General features: G+C 43.4%; 1 long non-coding RNA gene across 1 annotated transcript; it reads left to right on the top strand.

The window, feature by feature from the left end:
• Positions 1-1,693: 1,693 nt before the first annotated feature.
• Positions 1,694-17,854, top strand: LOC140601722 (uncharacterized). Its single transcript, XR_012004761.1, has 4 exons — positions 1,694-1,789; positions 12,239-12,452; positions 13,865-13,953; positions 17,112-17,854. It is a non-coding gene; the product is annotated as an uncharacterized lncRNA (long non-coding RNA).
• Positions 17,855-21,619: the final 3,765 nt, after the last annotated feature.

The following is a 21,619-nucleotide window of genomic DNA, read 5'->3' as shown; positions in this document are numbered from 1 at the left end:
TCCGTTCTGAGGATAATTTACTTCTGCTGGGGAGACTCTATGATACCCTTCACCTTAAGGGACCAACAGAATTCCAACAGTATCATGTAACATTGTGCTGACCCAGCAATGAGACTCAAAGGAAAGCAAAATAAAACAAACAAAGCACGGAGGGAAAAAAGCAGCTACCCTGGAATTTAGGAAAAAACAAACTAACAAATAATTGTAATTTCTTCTGTAAATTTGCTCTATTTTTACCTTAGAGATACTTTAGATTCTCGAGTTGATCATCCTTCTCTTTTGTCTTTGGCCACCAGGAAGTCTAATGTCAAATTTTGGTCTAAATCTAATCACAAGACAAGAGACTATGCATTTCTATATTGAGTAATTCTATAACTTTTACTGTTTTCTCCTCCAAATTTTACTTCAGCCCATGACCCACAATTATTAACTTTATTTTCTTATTTTGGATATATTTTTGAGAACATCTCATATCCTCTGCTGGATGACTCATATCACAAAACATAATGAGATCATGATTTAAAGCCTATGTAGTAAAACCAATAGGTGCTTCTCTCAAGCATAAAAAGTCACATAGTTCTTTTTCTTTTAATAATAAATTTATTTTTTATTGGTGTTCAACTTGCCAACATACAGAATAACACCCAGTGCTCATCCCGTCAAGTGCCCCCTTCAGTGCCTGTCACCCAGTCACCCCCACCCCTCGCCCTCCCCCCCTTCCAACACCCATAGTTCATTTCCCAGAGTTAGGAGTCTTCATGTTCTGTCTCCCTTTCTGATATTTCCTACCCATTTCTTCTCCCTTCCCTTCTATTCCCTTTCACTATCATTTATATTCCCCAAATGAATGAGACCATATAATGTTTGTCCTTCTCTGATTGACTTATTTCACTCAGCATAATACATTCCAGTTCCATCCACATTGAAGCAAATGGTGGGTATTTGTCATTTCTAATTGCTGAGTAATATTCCATTGTATACATAAACCACATCTTCTTTATGATCATTTTCTGTAAGTTAAAAAGCTGAGATTCAGAGCTACTTATTAAAGGCCACAAAGCTGAGAATCAAATCTGTGTGATGTAAAAACTGGTGAATTGGATCTCTAATCATCCAGCCATCTTCCTCTGATATTAACATCACACATTTATTGAATGTTTTCTAAATCCCAATTAATGCCAACTATTTTGTAGAAAAATCATCATTTAATCCCCACAACAACACTTTAAGTGGGTTCTATCCTTATTTGCGTATGCAGATGAATGGTCCTATGATTTAAAATTATTAGATACTTTATCAAATTCCTATAGTTAGAAATTGATGGATCCAGGATTTGAACCAGTATCTGTCTGAAAGCAGAGTCCAAATCTTGAACTATTGATCCCCTGTATTTTTGCCTAAATGTATTTGTCTGTAACCAATGCGTAAAGCCCAGTGTCTTGGAGCATAATCAGATCCCAGGTAAAATCCATCTGGAGTTTGTGAGGCTTTCTGAGCCAGCTGATGTTAGTTTGTTGATTTGGAAGCAAAGCTTTCCCTTCTTCTAGAAGAGCATGTGTTAACTCACACTAAAAAACACAAAGCAGTTCAGGAATTGGGTGTTGCAGTCCCCAGGGTAAAATGAAAACTACAATAGAACACGAAGAAGCAGTGTCATGGAAATAATGAAGGCTTTTTGGCATGGTTTTCTTGCAAGGAGGAAATTATTCATGAGAGAGAACGGAGGAGGGGAAGAGGCAAGATTCCACTCTTGGAAAGCACAGAGGATGAACATGACCTGCAGGGGTGGGTAAGTTAAGTGCAAAAGATCCTGTGTTTTGTAGAAGAAAACTCTGGATATAATTTTTAGGTTACATGAACTGTTTACATCCAACTATTTTGCCAGGAGTAGGTTCTTTCCTGCTCTTAACATTTTATTCATTAATCTAGAAAGACTCCCCACGCTCCAACATGAAAATCACTGTCTTTATTGGAAGAAATTCAATCTCCAGGAAAGGAATCATCTGTTTTAGTTACATTTTCCATAAAAAATTGATTTATCTGACCGCTATTTTTGCCACAGCACAGCCAGGTTATAAATAAACTCATAATAAGTCATTAAAGGCTTATTATTTCCAATCCCTTCCTGTGGGACGTCTTCTCTAACCACCAGCCCACAGGAATGATGCCGTCCTGGGTGCCATCTGGACTTTCTTTGTATGTCTGCCACAGCTATCTCGAGAACCTGTCACCACCTTGTGGGTGTGTCCAGCCTTGCATCATTTCCATTCTCCTATTTGATCCATTATACCTCCAAAAATCCCTGGTGCTGACCACAGGAAACAAGTTACTTAATCCTATCGTCCTTCATTCCAACAGCAAGTGTTCAATAAAACAAAATCAATGGTGCTTGCCACCCTGCCTAAGTGAAAAAAGTCACACTGAGGACTACAACGGTTTCTCACCAAACTGGAAAGAGCTTTGAAAAAATAGATCTTTATTTACTTGTAAAACATTTCAAGTTGAAGAAACTGAACTTGAGATCAGAAAAATGGAGGAAAGAGGGTTTGTTTGCAAAATGGCAGACTTGGCCAAGCCACCTAGCAAGGGAAATGCCTCATTTCATGAGGCAAAAGTCTCAGTATAAGGTGGACTGATGCATTGTACGTTTTAAGGTAATGATCAGGTCACAGATGATGGGGGAGGTAGGAAGAGGGAGGAAGGGAGGGGGAGGGATGGAAGGGGAGAGAGAGAATGAGTGAGCATACAGAAGAAAAACAGCCCAGAGGAACTCAGAGGAGCTCGATTTCCATAGAAAAGGAAGATGTCTACCATGTACTTTTTAATGCTAGCTAGAATGGTATCTGCCAACCAGCCTATGTTATAACAGTATCTATTTATCCATCCAACAAACTGATTGTATCAGCATTCTTGAAGATTGGTCTGCCATCGTTGTGCTCACCTTATTACCTTTCTAGAGGTCAATTACTGGGAAAATGTTCAGTTGCTAAGATGTCTCACCCACCTACCTTCTCCAGATTAGTCAGGTGTCAGTGAAGAGGTCAAGGTTGAGGTAGAGACAATTGGTATCAATAGTCGGAATAAACTACGAGGTAAATATGGAGAAAGCAGGATAAGACCAGTATTGATGAAGACACAGGTTCAAAGAGAACTGTCCTGGCCCACCATACATTTGCTGTTTCATGAACTTCATGACTCCTCCCATTCCCTTCTCTTCATGGGGCATAAGAATCATCTGAAGGTCCTGTTAGAATGCCGATTCTGATCTCGTAGTTCTGGGATGAGGCCTGAGAACCCGAATTTCTAACAAGTGATGTCCCTTGTGCTGGTCTAGGGAACACACTTTGAAAAGCACTAAGTTACCACAACATGGCAGAGTCTTGCTCACCTCTGTGTCAATTGCGCTAAGTCAATGTTTGTTTATCTTAACTGGATTGTAATGGGGCAGCAATATTTGTTCTCAATGATCTGTCACCTCAGATATATAGCTAAAAAATCTGTTAATAGAGCATGGAGAAGAGTTTGGGTATGGACTAAGCAGATAAACCATTCACAGCCTACAGCTCCATAAGGACAACCAAGGCCAACAAAAATTGTCTAGCTCCGGTCGAAGGGAAGTTCTCAGATTATACCTGCATTTTTGGTGACCCCATGAGCGGCTAAATAAACTTGTTACTGGTTCTTTCACTTCTGTGGCTTAGATTTTATCATCTGTTTGGTATTACTGAGGAAGAAGGCATACAACTCTGGTCTTTCAGAGAAAGTACTTTTTTGGTAGTAGGACAGGGATATAGTCCAATCCTGCCCTGCACATGTAAACCAAACAGTCCAGTCTTCATAACCAAGCTAGTAGGTTGGCAGTCAATAAAAACAGGGCCTGGAAACTCGCTTTGAGTCTTTCCACCCTTGTTTATTCTAATTCTTGCTGTAGAAGCAAAGAGGAGGGTCATGAACTCTGTTTAAGGGCCAGGAAGATCTTTCTCCAAGGTGTGAAACCTATATGAAACTCTGAAGAATAAGTAGGTATTGGCTCAGGGGAATGGAAGGAGCATTCCTAGCTGAACAAAAAGCAGATGCAGAAGTAAACTTGGGATCTGCAAGCAACTGAGTGTGGCCAGAGTGCAGATTATGGGATCGGGAGGAGGAAGGGAGATAACACTGAGAAGGTGACAGAGGACAGATTGCGGCGAAACATGAGCTCTCCAAAGAAAGCATGAAGACCCCTTTGGAATGGCTTCATTTTCAAGGGAACACCTTGACTTTGAGGCCCAATAATGCTTCTCCTCTAAGAGATTGCCTGTGAGCCCATGCCATGTGCTCTCCGGTGGTCTTCCGGGTAGGCCTCCATGAGTTGCTAGGCAAGGCTCCCTCAACTGCTTCCCCACCTTCTGGCTTTCATATCTTCATTCTATAAGGGGCGTAGGAAACTGATAATTACAAACTGACATTTCTGTCCCAGGAAAATGGAATTTGGAGACTGGAGGTTTTAAGGCAACAGAATATCTCATAGTTTATGAACGATATCTGACATTAAATGCTGAGCAGATGTTGAAGATGGGTTTCTCATATGAGAAACACCCGGACATATATGTATGTATATTCCTTACCACATAATCCAAGGACTTTTATTTAGTGTTGTTGACTTTATGTTGTTGTCGCTTCTTCCCCTTAACATGCTTGGGGCATAACTTGAAATAGTCGCAACACGAATAGTAACCTGAAAATAGACAATGCTATTCAAGTAACGAGAATTTCAATATGAGAAAAGTCATGTGGTTTATGTTATTTGTATTCCACCAAAGAAGACAATCTCTTGCTATTTGCATTAACCCTTTGGTAACAGCTGTGGGACGTCTGCAAGACCAGTGTAAAAATTTTTGCATGTGCGTTTGAAAAAATGTTATATATAACATCTGTTTTCATTCATGGGTACAGTGCATTATTTCATCATGATGTATTCTTTGTGGTATTATTTTAGAAATCTATTACCCACAGATCACCAGAAGATCTCTTGTCCTGTCATCCTTGGGATAATGAACACTCTCCATATGTGTAAATCTGTCAGGCTCTGCCTCCCTGGAGTGACAGTTACTAATTTACAAATCAAAGAAATCATTCTTACCTTTTTTTTTTTTTAAGTCAGTGACTGTTTTACTACAGAAATACAGGGTCATTAGCTTGAACTATAAAATATCACATCAAAGAGCTTATCAGCAGACAGCAACGTAATCTTCTTTGCTTTTTTTTTTATAAAAAAAGATTTTTAAAATCAAGAAATTCCAAAATATATTCAATTTTTGGAACACTGATCGATAAAACAGTCCCAAATAAAACCTACTTTGAAATTCACATTGTACGTAAAAGCAACAAAATTAATCTAGCAATAAGGGTGCCTGAGTGGCTCAGTTGGTTGAGCATCAGACTCTTGATTTTGGCTCAGGTCATGATCTCAGGGTCCTAAAATTGAGCCTACATGGACCTCTGTGCTCTTTGGGGAGTCTTCTTGAGATTCATTCTCTCTTCCTCCCCTCTACCCTCCCCCTGCCCGTGTTAGTTCCCACTCTCTCTCAAATAAGTAAATAAATCTTTCAAAAACATTTATCTACCAATAAATTATTTTGTGTTGGGTTTCTTGGAACTTCTATAACTGATGTCCTAGCTAACGTTTAACCAGAGCTTTTGTTGGTCTATACAAGAACGTTCTTCAGCAAGATATCAAAATAGACTTGGTTTTTTCCTTAGATGGGCCTCAAGAAACAGCTATAGTGGGTATAAGATATCCCTTGAAAAGAGCAGAAGTACTACCTGATGGATGCTCAGTTCTGTGGGATGATGTCACAACGCTTCCACTCTCTGTTGCGTGGCTCTTTTATTTTATTTTTTAATATTTTATTTATTTATTCATGAGAGACACAGAGATAGAGGCAGAGACACAGGTAGAGGGAGAAGCAGGCTCCATGCAGGGAGCCCGATGCAGGACTCGATCCCAGGACCCTGGGATCACGCCTGAGCTGAAGGTAGACACTCAACCAATGAGCCACCCAGACGTCCCTGCATGGCTCTTTTAAATGAGTATTTATTAAACAATGTCTTATGGGACAGGCACTCTGAAAAGTCTTAAAAGAAGTCATTCTTACCCTTACTCCTCATGACTTTCAGGTACTAAAAAAAATGCCCAGAGAGAAGTTATTAATCATGAAATATATCTGAGATTTCAGAATGTGCTTTTGAGTGCTTCAGGTCAGAATGCTCCCTCCTGAAATGGCCAAGTTGGGGATGGATGGGAAGAGGGGAGCTCAAGACCCTCAGAGAATTCAGAAGGAAGCAGAAATCGGAGAAAGCACACAGCAAAGCACGAAACTGGAAATGTGAGTTTTGGGTTAAATGTAAAAAGAATACATTTGTCAGTGTTCCAGGAAAATTATTTCTGAATGGTTAGTTTATTCAGTATTACTCAGCGGAAGTTGAAGTGCATAAAAATAGAATAAACAATCAAATAAAAGATTGTTTTTCTTTAATAAGTTAGCAACCTCTCAATTTTAAGATAATCTTATTCAGACCTATTTTGTATTATGAAGACTGTTATTAGCACCAAAAGGAATGATTTATAATGTATTAAGGACTATTATATTCATTTAAATTGGGGAATAATCATGGTTTCTGCAAAACAGAAATGTTTTTAGATTAAGAAAAAAATCTGTTTCTTTGTCTTTGGCACTTTTTTCCAGGTTTAAAAATATCTTTTTTGGGGGGAGAGGAGGATGGGTGGCAGGAGAAATTAGAATCGTGCGCTATTAGATCTAATTTTTGCTCAGGAAGAAATTCGCTTTCTTGTCTTCAATAAGTGACATCTAATAAAATAAGCAAAGCTGAGAATGTGGTTGTGGCACTGGTTGCAAAATATCTTTATTAGGCTGGTGATACTTCTTTTATGCTAGGACTATGGAATAAAGGAGTGTGTGGTTGGAGTCTTGCTTATTATGCTTTATTAGGGCTTCAATCTTCTTTTTCTTCTGTGTTACATATCATTTTGCAACTTTCCTTGGAATTGTTTACTTTAAAATATTTTGGTAACCTCAAAGTTGATAGAAAGAATGAGAGATGAGATATGTGCCTGTGAGTCGTTGAATGATCTGGAGTTATTTTACCTAAGAACATTTACTCTTTCAAGTAATGGTGAAAAAATGAGAGCTACAAACACTTAGTAGACTATGCACAAGGAAAACCCTGGCCGCAAACATCCTTCTCTTTATCAGTAGTAAAACGGGGAGAGAATCTTCTGGAAGAAGGATTAAATCTCCTAGGTGACCTAAGAGAAGATGAGGATGAATGAATGGGAAGGGAAGACAAGTTTAGGCTAGATTAAGAGTCACTTGCCACGTCAACATCTGAGTAGCAGTAACAGGAGATATTTTTAAGGTGCGATATTACCATCGCTGCAGGTGTGCAAGAGGAAGCTCAGTTACACTTAGCAGTGCCATTTCTAAAGAGGACTCAAACCTTTAAGGGGTTTCTTTTTTTAAAGATTTTTTTATCCATGAGAGACAGAGAGAGAGAGAGAGAGAGGCAGAGACACAGGCGGAGGGAGAAGCAGGCTCCATGCAGGGAGCCCGAAGCGGGACTCGATCCCGGGTCTCCAGGATCACACCCTGGGCTGAAGGTGGCGCTAAACTGCTGAGCCACCCAGGCTGCCCATTGAAGGGGTTTCTAACTTGGGTGGCTCTTCAGGTTCCTTCTGCCCTCCTGACCTCCTTCCCTTCCTAAGTTTCTGCTCTGCTCTCCAGGGTAGCAGACAAATTCATGTTCTGGTCTTCTCGGCTTCTCACCGGATCATTGCTTTGGCACGCACATGGGGGTGTTTCTTGCTTTTCAGCTTTCCTCACCTCCTGGAACCTGAGGATCTCAGCATCCGGCCCATACGTATGACGGATGTGGAAACAGTGAACGGTCCCAGAAGGGCTTCCCCAGCCCCAGGCCAGCACCAGTACTGACAGTGAGGACCTGGGACGAGCTGGGGAGGTGTGCTGCTTGCCTCAGAGCCTCCAGGGGCCTGGTCTGAGCTACAGCCTTGCCCTTGCTGCTGAGCCAGTGCCCGTGGATGCGGGTGTAGACTGACCCCATGAAGCCCTCATATTCTTTCTCCTGGGGACAGTCCCTGCAGGGTGACATTCACAGCATCCTGTCTCAGTTCCCTAAAGCCCAACAGTTCATGCCCTTGGCAGATAAGACTTTTATCCCTTTCTTCGGATTCCTGTTCCCCTCCATAGTGATCCTACCTGTTCCTTTAATTTTTCAGCCTCTCTAAGTGTCCTTTTTCTGGTACTTATGACCCAAAGCACTTTCAGTTGCATAATGGTTTGACTATATACAAAAAAAAAAAAAAAAGAAAGAAAGAAAGAAAGAAAGAAAGAAAGAAAGAAAGAAAATATGGGGCACATCCAGATGTCCTGCTACATCGAGGAAGCCCCCAAACAGACTTCAGACCATCACAGCTCAGGTTGCCATTATAAAGGATTGGATCCAATTTGTTCAGTTTACCCAGAAGAATGAATGGAAGCACTGCAGTGTGTGTGTGGGTGTGTGGGTGTGGTTGTGGGTGTGAGCATGGTGCAGTAGCAAAGCTGTGCCTGTGTGAAGCACAAGCCTGGCCTCTGGCACAGCGTTCATGCAGCCGGGCAGCCCTGGGCCTCAGCTAAGCTCCCAGCCCACCTAAAATAAGAAAGTTGGGTCAGATGATTCCAAAAGCCCCTTCTAGTTGCTCGAAGCTCTGATCCGGGCCGCTGAGGCACAGAAGGGTCAATCGCCTGGCCCAAGCATGCAGAGCCAGGAGCAGAGCTCCAAGACTTGGACCCAGGTGTGTTATCTTAACACCGAAGCCCTTTTGGAGACTCACTTGCAGCCCAGAGCATTCCGCCCTCGCCATCTCTCCCAGTGTTGGGGGGAAGCTGATGTGCCTCCAAATCTCGAGGCTGTCAGACCGGCGAATCCCTCTAAGGACAGTGGTTGACATCACCTGCCTTTTTCTGAGGGCTTGTCGGGGTCCCCTAAGTCACTAGTACAGCAAATGTGATGTTCCCGGGTTTCCCCTGGCTCTGGCACTGGCCGCGTGGTCTGCAGTTACCCGGTGTCCACGGGAGCGCTGTGATCGTGGGAAACAGAGTGAGCCCAAGCGTGGTCCCCGAACCACAGTAGCTCCTGACATCGTGGTTTACAACAGCTCCATTTCATTTTATGTTATTTTCTGAGCCAGAAAATGATCTCCTCCATACACTTCCCACGTCTCCATCTGTTGTCCAGCCCGGGTCTTTGGGCTTCCTCGGGGACTCAGCCCCTTCCACGGGGACTCCTGGCTCACATTGCCACGGGGCTAGTTGCGCTGCCTTCTACTGCAGGATGGAAGTGAGCTCAGTCCCCCGGAGGGCCTGCTGCTGTCCCCACATGTCAACCTTCTCTGGATGAACTGGAAAAAATAAACTAAAGGGAGAACCCGCTTCACAATCCCAGCTCCACCCCTCCTTGGGGCCACCGCCTTGGGAGAGCACCCTAACCTGGCCGAGACTGCACCTCTGGCTCTAACATGGGAATATGAATCCTCACTTGTCATCCGGACAAGAAACCATGTGTCACCGGCTCAGGAGCTCGAACAGAACACGCTGCCCTACACCAGTCAGGACGCTCCAGAGCACCCTGGAGTGTTTTCCGCACCAGTTTGGCATTCACTGTGCTTCTGATGAGTTTGAAAACGTGACAGAGACACTGAGTGGAGGGAAGCAAAAATGGATCAGTGACAGGGGAGGATTTCAGACGCTGGTCCCTGGATGAGAAAATAAACTTTCTAGTCGGGGCCGTGTGAGGTTAGAGAGTCATCGTGCCTTTGGAGTCTGGTGCGGCTGAGAATAAGGGCCTGGATGGCCTGGAGGACAAAGTCACTGGGAACCTGAGAAAAATCAGTGTTGCCACTGCCACCCTGCCGAGGGCTGACAATCAAGCAGCTAATCCCACTGAGGGACTGGAGAATTCAAATTGAAGCTGGGAGAGCGGGCAGATAGATCCCTGTGTGGGGGCGTGGGGGTGTCTCTTAGATCTCTCGGTGAGGACCTCAGGGCAGGCAAGATTAATCCCCATCATTGTGCCCCCCCCCCCCACACACAAGGGAGCTTGGGGGAGTTCCCTGGTCCACACAGCAGAGAAGAGGACTCCACCCATCCCATCCTGCTGCCTGGCTGGCTCTTGGGGTCATGGCACCTGCAGGTGAGCAAACCCACAGAGCCTTGAACAGAGGTGCAACCCGAATGAGCAAACTCAAGTTTGGGGTATTTGTTTTTTGTGGGGTTTTTTTGTTTGCTTTGGTTTGCTTTGGTTTGTTTTCTTGCTGTTGTTTTTGTTTTCTTTCAGGGCAGATTAAGTTTTACCCTTCAAAACTCCCCTGGAGATACAGAGGAATACTCACATATTTGCACTCTATTTTTGCATTGCAGGAAAAAGAAAAAAAACTGAAGGAACGTAAAATTAAACTGGGTAGTGTGTACGTGCAGGACCTCTGGACATTCAGATCTTGTCAAGTGTCTGTCCTTCCTCCTCTGGGCCTGTGCGCTTGGGACGATGACACCCCTGAATCCTCGCCCTTGTCTATAAATACTAATGCTACATGAGAAATCCTCTTGGCTCACCTCAGGTTTCTCTGTGGCTTCGTCTACCGTCCTGCACTCTCGTCTCTCCTGGGGTGAATGTGTGCTCTGGAGGAATCAAAGCACACAAATAATCAACCTTCCATGGATCTGGATACTTGAGGGGTGAATGAGGCTCATCAAGTGGACCTCATGACCATATGGATGACATATGATGAAGCCAAGCCCCGACTGCCTCTCTGCTGATCTCCCCAAAGGGAAGTTTCCTTTAATTCGGGAATACTCGGACTCTATCTGCGCTGAGAGAAAGGCAAACACAATGTTGTGAGATCTTTGAGAAAATGTCACTAAAATGGGTCAGCCTTTCTATTTCAGAGCCCTGCTCATCTGCAAACATTAAAGGCTAAAAATATGTACATGGTGTGCTCTCAGCTCAAGCTTTGGGAAGGCTTCGGATATTAACAATCGACTTGCAGCCCCGCAGCCCCTATGACTTTCCCAGGAAGAAGGTGCACATTTCTCGAAGACTCAGCATCACTCCCCACACCTCTTTTCCAGCAAGGAATTTGGACAATTTGGACAATACTAATCTCTTGGGGGTGGCAAGGGGATAGTGGGGAAATAGGCAGGACTTAACGAATCCAGCTTTTATGCACCCCGAACACAGAGTCAACCTGCCTGGGGAATATTCTCTGGGCTTGGCATCCAGTGCTAAATGCTAGATTTCCACATTTAACCTGGAAAAACAAATGCCAACATCAGCTTGGGTTTCTGATGCTCAACTTTTGTCTTTTTTCTTTTTTTAAAAAAAGATTTTATTTATTTATTCATGGGAGACACAGAGAGAGAGAGGCAGAGACACAGGAAGAGGGAGAAGCAGGCTCCCTGCAGGGAGCCCGATGAGGGACTCGATCCCAGGACCTTGGGATCACACCCTGAGCCCAAGGAAGATGCTCAACTGCTGAGCCACCAAGGTGCCCTGATGCTCAATGTTTCCCCTTGTCTCTCTACAGTATTCAGGTATCCTCCACAGTCTCCTAATCTGCATGGACAGGAACACAAACAAGAATTCCAAGTTGCCTAGCAGAGAGGACAGTGGCTCTGGAGGCAGGCACGCTCCATGCTGATTTCCAGTTTTGCCCCTAATGAGGTGTATAAATGATGCGACAGTTCACTTTTCCTCTCCCAACCATTTCCTCATCTAAGTAGAAATCATGGCGAGCTTGGGAATTTGCCGTGAGGCTTGGTGATGCTGGGTCTAAAACTCCTGGATTAGTTCTTGCTGCACCATCAGCACTATGTGAGTGCGGTGTGAGTATTATTACCGATGCCACTGTGATCACTTACTTGGCTTGATACGCTTGGTTCAATGTGCCGGATCTGGGGTCACACAATCATTTGGGGCCTGACGTCCCATCTGGATAGCTGAGTACTCTTTATTCCTAAATTCATGGTCTCCATACCTGAGCCAGTGAGATGGCTCAGATTTTTATGTTTTCCCAAACCCCTGGGTGTTAGAATTATTTGTGTGTCTCTCTTCTCCAGCTGGTGAACTCCTTGGGGACAGGGAGCAGATCTGATTCATGTCTTGTGCTTTGGGCCTCGTACAGGTGGGGCACGGAGATGTTCTCAGTTCTGCTTGCTGAACTCTTCGGGACTGTGTTTATGCTGGCCGCTGTCACCTCCTCCGTGGCTCTGTGGCTGCCTCTGGCTTTCCTGCTCTCCCTGCACCTCATCCCAGAGGAGGGCGGAGTTCCAGGAGGCAGCCCTCCCTCCCTCTCTGGCCCTGGCTTCCTGCTGAGCGAGGAGACTTTCTTCCCAGAGGTCAGTTAACAGTTCAGGCACGTATTGCTAATGGGAACACAATGAAACTTGACCTGAAAAAGCTTGCAGTGATTACTACAGTCATAATAATTTATATTCCAAAGAATTTGGGAAGGAAAGAGGAAAGAAATTAAGGAAGGAGCCTGAATAAGAAGGCCAGGAGGCAAAGAGGAAGGAAAAAAAGTAAGGCAGGAAATTCTTCTAAGAATCTGCTTGATGATGAGCCTGTGGCCAGACATCTTTACAGCATCCCGAGGGGTATTTTTTTTTTCATTTCTCTTTTAATATTGAGAAGACTATGACTCTGGGTAAATCACTCCCCAGATCATATATGTAGTAAGAGGTAGAATGACCACTGGAAGATGTTAAACTAGGTCTCAAACTTCCAAAAAGTATATGAGAAAACTATATAAAAAACAATCATTGACCAAACCAAAAGTCATCCAAACCCTATTTTGCTAGGTCCCCTCCCATTTCAGCATATGGATTTTAATACTAGGAAAAGCCTACATTAAATTTTATAAGGGGAGGCACCTGGTGGCTCAGTGGGTTAAGCATCTGCTTTGGGCTCCCAGGGTCCTGGGATCCAGCCCCTTTTGGGCTCCCTGCTCAGTGGGGAGTCTGCTTCTTCCTCTGCCCCTCACCCCCTCATGCTCTCTCTCTGTCTATCTCAAATAAAATTAAAAAATAAATAAATAAATTTTATAAGACATTAAAGGTTACATCCAGAAATGGTTGTAAGACCAAGTAAGAGTGACTAGCCAAGGGACTTTCCCAAGTAAGGCTCTGATTTTAGACAATTGCCCAAGGTTCTATTTTTCTCTCCCCATTCTTTTGACTTCTTAAGAATTCTCTGCCTCAGTAGGGGCATAACCTGCTTGCTCCTTGCTGAAGTTACTGGGAGCTCCCCGCTTCACTCTGCATGTATGGGCACAGGGTTTTACATTTTTAAATGACAGCTGAAATCCATAGGAACACACATCTTTTCACATTTGAAATTTTTAAAGAAATGACTTTGCTGCCTTGGTGCAAATAAAATGTTATGAAATGAGTATAAATCAAGAATCACTGTGATCTTTAATAATTACAAAACTTGCCAACGTTCCGCTGTTTTAGACATGCTGGTCACTAGTTTTGAAACAACTAATCTCAGATTGTGATCTCAGAATGCAAAAATCCGGTAGTTTCCTCTAGCTGTGCTCAGGGCATAGCAATAATTAGAAGGTCAATAATTTGTGGGTGAATGAGCTCCACCATTCAGGTTTCTTGTCTTCTATGTGGAATTACCTGGTCTGGTCAGCCTCCCTAGTTCTTGTCAGTCAATAATTCAGTGTAACTGCATTAGTCCAGAAAATATTTGCCAGGAAAACACTTCAGCTCATTTTATCTTGCAATCTTCCCTTCTCTGAAAGGTCACCAAAACTCTAAATCACCAGAGAATGTGGAAAAGGCGAGATCTGTGAACAGAGACTGGCCCGCAAAAATTGGAAATTTGGACCTGGTAAGCTGATGAATGTTTAACACCTGGGTCTCTGAAAAAAAAAAAAAAAAAAAAAAAAAGTCTAAGTTTGCTGATATCAAGTATAATGAGTACACAATTTATAAATCATAATAAAATATAAAAATATATATGAAATATATAAATTCCATATAGGCAATTGCTTCTCACGAAATGCTTTCGTTGGCTTTTGCCAAACTCTTGTATCCATAGACAAAATATGGTTTCAATGGACAGACGAGTACAGTTCCAACATGAATGTGAGTTTATGCTTTATCTTAGCAAGTAAATCAAAGAGAAACAACGAAGAAGTATGTCTGAACTTCACTCATTTGTCGATGATGTGAGCAACTTCTTTGCTGAATTGGATAATCGCTTTCAAATGCTGGAAGAATGTTTACTTATAACGCACACCATGTTTATTCGCTGTGTTTCAGCTACAGGCATCACACTTATTTAAGTTTCATCTGCATTAACGTTTTCTCCATAATCTGCTTAAGTCTAAATAATCAACAAATGAAAACTTGTATTACTGTACTTGCCAAATTCCATGGTGTAAGTTGACACCCAGGGCTCATTTCCATCAACCAATGTGACATCACTGAAGGCTGATTTGGAAGGAGAGTCTCAGTAGCTAGACGTTACATAGCATCTCCAACATAGAGTTAAAATAGAGGTAAACAACCTCAAAAGCATAGATAATGTGTAGTAAAGTAGCAAGTGATGAGTTTTGAGTATTATTACCCTAGCTTTTAATATCATTTGATTGTAAATTCACATAATTTCACATTTAAAAAGTACTATGTTTAACCATCAGCTAGCAAACTTCCGAAGATTTAACAATTGGCTCCTCCGGATGATATAAGCCAGCTCTAACGAGTCACTGATTTTGAGGTTGAGGAGGAAGTACAGATGATAACTGAATGCATTTCAGAGCACTGATTTCAAACTTGACCCTGTCTTCTAGCTCGTTTCTGTTTAATTCTAACCAAGCAATCTGTCACAGAGATGAAGGGTGCTCCATTCCTCATCTCCACTTGCTAGGAACAGTGGGCTGCTTCAAATTGGCAAATGTACAAAAGCTGATATGACGCAAATACAAAACTCAAGGTTTTGCAGATGTGATCAAAGTAATGAGTATGAATATTGACCAGTTCCTTCAAGCAAACACTTGATATACATGTTCCTTATTCAATTTCCAACTCCTGCATCAGATGGTTTGAGCAAATTAGATTCTGGGAAGAAACTCCATTAGGATCAATGAGTTGAGTATATGAAAAAGGTTTAGTTCTTCTCTTTGTTTTTAATTTTTCCCATTGGTACATTTTATTTATTTATTCATTCATCCATTTATTCATTTATTTATATATATTTTTTTATTTTAGAGAGGGAGAGAAAACAAATGTGTGTGTGCTAGAGTAGGGGGAGGGACAGAGGGAGACAATCAGGGTGGAGCCGGACATGGGGCTGGATTTCATGACCCTGACTTGAGCTCATGACTTGAGCCTAAACCAAGAGTCAGACACTCAACGGACTGAGCCACCTGGGTGCCCCTCTCATCAGTACATTTTAAAATTGTCTCTAAAGGTATCTTTTTTACATTTTTGTGTAGAGAAAGAATATATTTTACTATAAGTAGTTTTTAAATTCTCTGGAGATTCAGACTTCAAAATCAAACAAAGGAACAAAAGAGACACTGAAATTTAAAAAGCGAGGGCACCTGGGTGGCTCAGATGGTTAAGCATCCGCCTTCAGCTCAAGTCATGATTCTGGAGTTCCGGGATCAAGCTCTACATTGGGCTCCCTGCTTCTGGGAGAGCAGGCTTCTCCCTCTGCCCCTTGCCCCACTCGTACTTTTGCTCTCTCTCTCAAATGAATGCAACCTTATAAATTAATAAATAAATTAATTAATTACAAAACAGATGAGAAGTGGCAGACATTTCATTGAATTTAGTCCAGCATGGATCTTATAAGTTTGATTGATTTTTAAAAACTTTTTCCTAGGGGAGTGATGAGCTTACTGAAAGAGACAGATACTGAAAAAAAAATCACAGTAATCTCCAATATGTTATTCAGAGTATTTGTCCAAACCAAGAAGTTTCTCATTACTTTTTTCTCTAAAAAACAGCCTCATTTGTCAATGACATTAAAGGTTAAAGCATGCCACCTGTATTTAAAGGATAAAAAGAGAATAGTATGAAAAACCTTATTGAAATAAATTTAACAAGTTGGATGAAATGAACAATTTCCAAAAAACCCTATAAATTACCAAGAGTGTTAAGAAAAAATGGAAAACTCAAATAGCTCCATTATTAGAGAAATTTATTTATAGTGAATAGCAGTCCCACAAAATTCCCTCCAGTTCCATATAGTTTCCTGAGTGAATTTTAGCAACTTTTACAGAAAAAATTAATAATAATTCAACCAAAAAGGATTCAAGAAAATTGGGGGAAAAAAAAGAATAATTTCCAACTCCTTCTAAGAGGCTGACATTACCCTGATATCAAAATCAGGCAAAGGTCTTGCAAGGGAAGACTAAGACCATATAAACATTGGTGCAAAATCATTCTTTTAAAAATATATTTTATTTATTCATTTGAGAGAGAGAGTGCGAGTGCTTGTGTGTGAACAGGGGGTGAGGAGCCAGGGAGCAGAGGGAGAGGAAGAAGCAGACTTCCTTCTCAGCAGGGTTTGATCCCAAGACTCCAAGATCATGATGCTTAACTGACTGGACCACCCAGATGCCCTAGTACTGGTGCAAAATTCTTTTTTTTTTTTTTTTAAAGATTTTATTTATTTATTCATGATAGTCACACACAGAGAGAGAGAGAGAGAGAGAGAGAGGCAGAGACACAGGCAGAGGGAGAAGCAGGCTCCATGCACCGGGAGCCCGACGTGGGATTCGATCCCGGGTCTCCAGGATCGCGCCCCGGGCCAAAGGCAGGCGCCAAACCGCTGCGCCACCCAGGGATCCCACTGGTGCAAAATTCTTAACAAAATTTTATCTAATGGAATATAGCACATTTGGCATAATACCAGGAATTCTGGGTGGGTTTCACATTTGAAAATCAATGTAACTCACCATCTTAGTGAGTTTTGGTGGCTATAACAAAAACACGACTGACTGGTTGGCTTAAGCAACAAATCTTTATTTCACACAGTTCTGAAGTTTGGGATGTCTAAGGTCAAGGTCCCAGCAGGTCCTGTGTCTCTTGAGAGCCCTCTTCCTGGCTTCCAGATCTTGTATCCTCAATGATGTATCCTCAACATCATATCTTCACCTTTCCTGCTTGTATCCTCACATTGTGGAAAGCAGAGAGAAGAAGCAAGCACTTCTAGAAGAGCACTAATCCCATGGAGGGGGGCCCACCCTCACGACCTGATCATCTCGAAAGGCCTCACCCAACACCACCACATTGGGCATTAAGATTTCAACATGCGGACTTTGGAGCACTCACTTATTAACAGACTAAAAAACATCATACGTCAAGAGATGCAGAAGAACTGTTTGACACAATCCAACATCCATTCCTGAGAAAATCTTAATAAATTTGTCAAAACAAATAAGTAAGCAAGACCCTAGGCAAATTCTTTTTTTTTTTTTAATATTTCATTTATTTATTCATGAAAGACACACAGAGAGAGGCAGAGACACAGGCAGAGGGAGAAGCGGGCTCCATGCAGGGAGCCTGATGCAGGACTCGATCCTGGGACTCGGGGATCACACCCTGAGCCAAAGGCAGACGCTCAACCACTGAGCCACCCAGGTGTTCCGAACCCTACGTAGGCAAATTTGATCTCCAAGCAAATCTTCCTCATCTACAGAAAATAAATTTCATCTCTTTCTCCTGAATTTCTCCAGCATCAATCCTTTCTACTTTTCACTCCTCACTTGTTTGTCAAGTTGTGGGTTACATAAATAATTTGCTATTTTACTAGGCAAAATGCATTGCTGTAGATTTAGAAAATCAGTCTCTGCCCCATAGCAGGGCTGCCCTTGAATTGGTCACCTTACCCCTCCAGAGCCTGTTTCTTCATTTGTGAAATGGATGTTTGAATGTGACCCATTTGAAGGAATAAATCTGCATGAAGCCCTAGTGTTTATTGTAAGCACTGCCTTCGCTGGCTCCCAGCATGCCACCTGCTGCTGTAAGGCCTCTGGCTTCCTCTTCTTTGTAGCCCCAAGTGCAGACCAGACCGAGCCCGTAGGAGCAGGACTGGACAGTGTCTGCGGTGGATCTGATGGCACTGTGGGGACATGCTCCACCGCTGGGCACCGGGTCAAAGAGAGCTCAGTGCTTTCTATAATCACTGCCATCAACGGAGACCATCCCAGATCTGAGCAGTGCAAGCCCTCTGGGCCTTGGCACAATTTGTAGCCCAGATTAATTAGTTAATGTTCACAGAGCACTTTGAAGATGGAAAACGCTGTGGGAGTGCAAAGCCCATTAATGATCATCATTATATAAATTTGAGCTCCAAATTCAGCAATCGTAATTGGAAGTTGCTGATTCACATCAGGGCAGCGTCCAGGATCCAGAAAGCCTTTGTGAAAGGTGTCAAGAGCTTCTTGGCCCCGAATATTTAGGGGCACAAAGGGTGCTCCAGGAAGCACGTAGGCCCTGTCCCTCCTAAACCACCCTGTTAGAAACGGCCCAGTAATGCCACCTGCCTGCAAGATGACTCACTCAGTTTTCAGTGACCGGATGCTGGGAACTTGCTCTACGGGAAGCCCAGTTCAAATCCACATGTAGTAGAACTCAAAGTCCTACCCCTGCCCTTGTGCTAAGGGCTTGGGGGTCATAGATGGGCGGGTCCAGCCCCCAGCTCTGGTACTTTTACTGAGTGTGACTTTGGAAAGGCTGTATCACCATGTAAGCCCCAGGACCCTCATGTCTAAAACAAGCACAAATGGAGGGTCAGCCTATCAGCCCTCCAGAGCTGGCTCTAAAACATCTAGTAAGAACCCAACGCATCTTGAGTGCTTAGTCACTCTTACTCACTCTTACTATTTTGTTACCAAACCATTCCCATGATACTAGAGAAACAGCACTTTTGTGCTTATACCCATTGATGTGGATTTTGATTGGCCTTTGCTAGTTAGGGCTGTTTTTTGTGGTTTTATTTATTTATTTTTTTTTTTGAGGACAATCTCCCCTTGGCCGCTGAGGATCCGCCTCCCTCTTACCCCCCCCCCGCCCCCGCCACCTCAGTGGTCTTATTAAAGGAAGGAGAAAGGCATTTTGTTCAATGTTTTCTCCTGCTTGCCACAGCTCTCACGGCCCTCAATAGCTCATTGTCAATGACCTAGTTAGTCGGCGGAATATCTCACTTTTGGAAGCAACTCGGTGTCCCTGAGTGCTCTGAGCGCAGAAGGGCGATCAAAGTCCTGCCATACCCTGGCACAGCCTCTTGGCCTCCGGCAAGGCGGTTAAAAGCACACACTTTAAAGGCCTCAGACTAAGCCACATCTCGGTGCTAAGAGAACATGGCAAGGGTTCCTTCCTTCCGTTAGGTTGTGCTGACTAAACTTCACATGGAGCCAGCCCAGCTGCCTACCGCACCCCCTTCCCCCCCGCATCCCTCCAGCCCCTCTCTCCCGGTGGTCCTGCCATCCCCACGGCCCTCCCCGCCAAGCTCCACTTGAGAAAGCTCGAGATGGAGTTCTCCACAGGCACGTCAGGGGGAAGCCCTTTGAAGATGCAAAGGGTGTGTGTGAGTCATTCATAATCATCGTGATTCATAAGCCAACTTCAGAGGCCAGGTTCTCTTTAATACTCATTATCCCTTCAATAGACCGAGTTGGGCCAATAGTTAATTTGCAAATTGCAGGACTCAGTAAGGTGAGACTCTGCAGGCAGGGTAATTCATAAATTATTTTTTAAAGGGAGGTTGGGTCTATTCAATTTTCCAAATTTATTACACACATGAGACAATCTTTGCTAATTCCCTCCCCTCGAGGCTCAAGAGAGTTCATCATCAGCCCTCCTCCCTCTGTCCTCTGCCACCCTCATGTGGGGGCTTGCAGGTGCTATCATCCACACCTTAGGCTGCCAGGTTGTCACGGGCAGAGGGTGTCGCTCACAGAGGGCCCTCAACCAGCACTTGCTTATCGTAAGACGCATCATGCCTACCCTCCTTCTCTGTGCCTTTGAGTTGGGCCTCATCTCTCAGCTGAAAGGCAATAAAAGTGAGTCCTAGAAACCACTCACAGTAACGCCTTCACTCACCCTAACTCCGAACTCCTAAGTCTAAGGCTTAACTCCTAGTAACTCAGAATATGACCTTATTTGGAAGTAGCGTTGCTGTAGATGCCATCAGTTGACACGAAGCCACACTGGAGTAGGCACTCCTGAGCTAATATGACCGGTGTCCTGAGAAAATGCTAATGTGTAGATACAGAGACACCCAGGGGGAAGCTTCACAAGGACAGGAGTTTGGAGTGATACACCTACAAGCCAACCAATGCCAACAAAATCCCGAGAAACAGAAGAAAGGCAAGGGAAGGCAAGGAAAGAGTTCCCTACAGGTTTCAGAGAGAGTGTGAAGCCATCAACACCATGATTTCAGGCTTCAGGCCTCCAGAATCATAAGACAAGCAATGTATGTGGTTTTAGGGCACCCGGTTTGTGGTACTTTGTCACAGCAGCAGCCTTGGCATACAAAGACACGGGCACATGGCAGAGATGACATCTCCTATGCCTGAGTTGAGGCCAGGACAGCACTGGCGCCCAAGTTTAAAGATTACGTAGCGTTAAAATGTTCCATCTTTATACACATGATCTAATTTAATCATCTCAACAACCCGATGAAGTGATTATTATTGTGTTTCTTTTTTTTTTTTCATTTGTTTTTATTGAAGTTCAATTTGCCAACATATAGTATAACACCCAGTGCTCATCCCATCAAGTGCCCTCCTCGGTGCCCATCACCCCAACTCCCCATCCACTTCCCCTTCCTTGACCTTTGTGTGTTTCCCAGAGTTAGGAGCCTCTACTGGTTTGTCTCTCTGACATTTCCCACTCAGTTCCCCTTCTTTTTTTATAAACTTTTTTTTTATAATCCCTTTCACTATTTCTTACATTCCATATATGAGTGAAACCATATAATTGTCCTTCTCCGATTGACTTATTTCACTCAGCATCATACCCTCCAGTTCCATCCACATCAAAGCAGATGGTGGGCATTTGTCCTTTCTGATGGCTGAGCAATTGCACTACTGGGGATTTACCCCAAAGATATAGATGCAGTGAAACACCGGGACACCTGCACCCCAATGTGCAAAGCAGCAACGCCCACAATAGCCAAACTGTGGAAGGAACCACGATGTCCTTCGACACACGAATGGATAAAGAAGGTGTGGTATATTATTGTGTTTCTAACTCACAGATAAAGAAAGACACTGAGGTTCAGAAAGATGAGGAGACATCTCTAATCTCACAGCCAATAGATGGCAGACCCAGGGCCACATTTCCATGCTCCTAAGCCTTCACTTGCGTTCTCTGGACTGTTGTCTGCAGATTCTCGAGCTGGAACCATGATCTGCTCACCTGGACTTTTTAAATTATTCTTGGCTGCTTGGTGGCCACAGAGTTCCCCCTGCGTCACTTTGGTAATGGCGGCTGAGGAGAAGGCTGATCTTCTCTGAAGCTCTGTCCCCCCTTCTCTC

Source organism: Canis lupus, chromosome 12 (genome assembly GCF_048164855.1).
Source record: "Canis lupus baileyi chromosome 12, mCanLup2.hap1, whole genome shotgun sequence".
NCBI classification, from domain to species: Eukaryota; Metazoa; Chordata; class Mammalia; order Carnivora; family Canidae; genus Canis; species Canis lupus.
The sequence above is the reverse complement of the archived record's forward strand: the minus strand, read 5'-3'. Positions and strand labels throughout refer to the sequence as shown.